The sequence below is a fragment of the Lipotes vexillifer genome, unplaced genomic scaffold (genome assembly GCF_000442215.2).
Source record: "Lipotes vexillifer unplaced genomic scaffold, Lipotes_vexillifer_v1.1 scaffold2339, whole genome shotgun sequence".
NCBI classification, from domain to species: domain Eukaryota; kingdom Metazoa; phylum Chordata; class Mammalia; order Artiodactyla; family Lipotidae; genus Lipotes; species Lipotes vexillifer.
Genome location: NW_006773520.1, coordinates 119378 through 123684, shown reverse-complemented (window position 1 = coordinate 123684; position 4307 = coordinate 119378).

The following is a 4307-nucleotide window of genomic DNA, read 5'->3' as shown; positions in this document are numbered from 1 at the left end:
ATCAGAAAAAGATTTCAAAATGAAAATATATTGTCAGGAATAAAGAGAAACATTTCATAATAATAAAGGCACTAATACATCCAGAGGACATAACAATCCTAAACTTTTATGTACCGTTATTAATAACAGAGCTTCAAAATACATAAAACAAAATTGGTAGGACTAAAAGGGGAAACAAACAAATCCACAGTAATAGAACTGTAAAGAGAAATAAAATCATAATTATATTAGCAGATCACAACATTTCTCTATTAGCAATTGATGGACAGGTAGATGAAAAATCAGCAAGAATATAAAACACCTGAATTATCACTTCAATCAACCTTACCTAATTGACATTTATGAAACACTCCACATAGCGTCAGAATACACAATCTTTTCCAGTGAACATGGAACGTTCACCAAAATAAACCATATTCTAGATCACAAAACAAGCCTCAAAAAATTTATTAAAATCACACAAAAGTATCTTCTCTGACCATAACCAAGTTAAATTAAAAATGTCTAACAAAAAGATATCTGGAAAATCCCCTAAATAATGCAGAAATCAAATAACACACCTCTAAATAACACATCAAGAAAAAAATATCACAAGAGAAATTTAAATTTAAACTGAATGAAAATGCAAAAATGTATGAGATGCAGCTAAAGCAACATTTAGAGGATTTTTAACATTAAATGGCTATATTAGAAAAGAATGTGTCAAATCAATGATTTAAGATTCCACTTCACAAAACTAGACAAGATAGATCAATGCAACAGAAGAGAGGCCAGAAATAGATCCACATATTTTTGGTCAATTGTTTTTTCACAAAGATACCCAAGTAATTCAATTCAGAAAGAACAGGCTTTTCATCTGATGGAGCTGGAACTACTGGATATCCATACATTAAAAAAAAAAAAAAAAAAATTAACCTTGATTCCTAACTCTCACTCTATATACAACTTAATTTAAAATGAATCATAGACCTAAATGTTGGACCTAAAACTCTAAAACGTCTAGAAGAAAATGTAGGAAAATACCTTGTATCTAGAATACTTAAAAACTCTTACAAATCAACGAAAACAAAGAGAACAGCCCAACTTAAGAAATGAGCAAAAGATTTAAACAGACATATCACAGAAGATAGACAAATATGCACATGAAAGGGTGCATTAGCCATCAGGGAAAGGCAAATTAAAAACCAGAAAGAGTTACCACTACACATCCACTAGCACAGCTTAAATTTTTAAAAGACTAAGTGCTGGCAACAATGTGGAACTATGGGGACTTCCCTGGTGGTCCAGTGGTTAAGACTCTGTGCTCCCAATGCAGGGGGCATGGGTTTGATCCCTGGTCAAGGAACCAAGATCCCTCATGCCAAAAAAAAAAAAAACAAGAAGAAGAAAGGGAGTTAAAGAATGTAGAGCTATGTCTTGTTTATGGTTTCCTTTGCTGTGCAAAAGCTTTTAAGTTTAATTAAGTCCCATTTTTTAATTTTTGCTTTAATTTCAGTTACTCTAGGAAGTGGGTCAAAAAAGGTCTTGTGGTTTATGTCAAAGAGTGTTTTTCCTATGTTTTCCTCTAAGAGTTCTATAGTGTCTGGTCTTACATTTAAGTCTTTAATCCATTTGGAGTTTATTTTTGTGTATGGTGTTAGGGAGTGTTCTAATTTCATTCTTTTACATGTAGCTGTCCAGTTTTCCCAGCACCATTTATTGAAGAAGCTGTCTCTTCTCCATTGTATGTTATCCCCTTTGTCATAAATTAGGTACCCATATGTGCATGGGTTTATCTCTGGGCATTCTGTACCATTGATCAGAGTGAAGTAAGTCAGAAAGAGAAAAACAAATACCATATGTTAACGCATACATAAGGAATCTAAAAAAAAGACAAAATGCTACTGATGAACCTAGTTGCAGGGCAGGAATAAAGATGTAGACACAGAGAATGGACTTGAAGACACAGGGTGTGAGGGGGAAGCTGGGGCAAAGTGAGAGTAGCATCGACATGTATACACCACCGAATGTAAAATAGTTGGATGGCGGGAAGCAGCTGCGTAGCACAGCGAGATCGGCTCGGTGCTTTGCAATGACCTAGACGGGTTGGGAAGGGAGGATGGGAGGGAGGCTCAAGGAGGGGATATGGGGACATATGTATGCATATGGCTGATTCACTTTGTTGTACAACAGAAACTAACATAGTATTGTGAAGCAATCATACTCCAATAAAAATTATTAAAAAAAAAAAGAATGTGGAGGTATGGAACCTGTCATAGATTGCTCAGGAATGCAAAAGGGTGTAACCACTTTGGAAAACGGTTTGGCATTTTCTTACAAAGTTAAACATCTACTTACCATAAGATCCAAATATCTCACTTTGAGATATTTACTCCACAGAAAATTATTTTTAATTTTTACTGGAATATAGTTGATTTACTGTACAATGTTGTGTAGTGTCAGGTGTACAGCAAAGTGAATCAGTTATACTCTATTTTTTTAGATTCTTTTCCCATATGGGTTGTAACAGAGTACTGAGTACAGTGCCCTGTGCTATACAGTAAATTCTTATTAGTTATCTATTTTATATATAGTAGTGTGTATATGTCAATCCCAGTCTCCCAATTCATCCCTCCCCTCCATTATCCCCAGGTAAACCCCACAGAAACTAAGACGTATGTCCACACAAGGACTTGTATTCAAATGTTTATAGCAGTTTTGTTCCTAACAGCTCAAAACTAGAAACAACACAAATGTCCATTGCCTGGTGTTTGCATAATAATCATATACTTCTCAGCTATAAAAAAGAACAAATTACTGCTATGGAACAACATGCATGAATCTCAAAACTGTGATGCTATGTGAAAGAATCCAGACACCAAAGACTAAATACTGCAGTTTCCATTTATACACAATTTTAGAGAAGACAAAACTATAATGACAGAAAGATTAACTGTTGCCAAAGACAAAGAATAGGGGGGAGAAGATTGATTCGAAGAGGCAGGAGGCATTTTGGGGTGAGGGAAATGTTTATGATTATGGTGGAAGTTATGGGACTCTACATATCTGTCAAAACTTAAATAGTTAACTACATTCGTAGCATGTGATATCTGAAGCATACAAAAGAACATATAAAGATAATATAGTTAATACATATTGAGATATAAATAAAATGAGCACTGGTGAAACTGCCACTTGAGATCTAGAGCGTTACAGATATTGTTTCTCCTTATGCCAACGGATTGTTTTTTAACAAAAACTGAATAACTACCTAATCTTATTATAGTTAAAACACAATCAATGAAAGTTATTGTACCTGTATTACATCTCAATATAACTGATTTTTTTAAAGTGAAGGTGAAACCTGGAGCAAGGACCCCTCTTGACTGAGTCTAAGGGCAGTAAGGAAAACAGAAACTAGTAAAAGAAACTAAAAATGTGCAATTTGTAAGGTGGATAGAGACCCCGATCATTGTGTTAACAGAAGCCTAAGAGTACCAACCGCTGCCACACAACAACAACAGCTAACAACGAGGGTTTCTGTTGGCTTTTTTTATGAGATGGTCAGTCATTGGGGGCCACAAGAGGAGACAAAGGAGTGATTCAGGAAAACAAATGTATTATACTCACAGGTCCTAGAAACAGAAGACACAGCACAGCACCCAGTGCCACTTGGAAAAACACCAGGAGAGTCAGGAGGCAGAAGACTGGAAGCAGGGGAGCACTTAGACCATGGCCTTTATTGGGGTTTCTGCAGGAGAGACAAAGCAGTAAAGTAAAGTAAACAGTTTAGGGCTGGCTGGTTTGAATAATTTCAGCGAGCTTTGGGCTATAGGGATGGTCTCTAGTTGCCTGGTACCTGGCCTTAGGATAATTAAGGCAAAGGAATATCATCTCCTGGGGTGCAGGGGCCAGAGAGAGGAAGCCAGGCTCCTGATTGCTTAGTTTGCATATCAAGGCCATGCTCCCAGCTGAGCTGTAGCTTGCCTCTAGGAATTGGTTAGTCCCAGGAGGAGCAGTCTCTCACCAGCCAGAAAGGGATATTTTTAAGATGTTAGAACAGCATAACATGTAGGAGGAAAAGGAAAAAAAATATATATATATACACACACACACATATATAAAATATATATATATAATACACATATATAATACATATAATAATATAAACAATGCCATTTACTATGTGCCATGAACATTTCTGAATTTCTTGAATTAACTCTTTTAATCTGGTTAACAACCCTGCTAGTGAGTCAAACATAGCACTGTTGCATGCCAGGTGAGGACCAGAGTGGATGATGCTTTTGTGCTAATGCCCGTGCTTAATT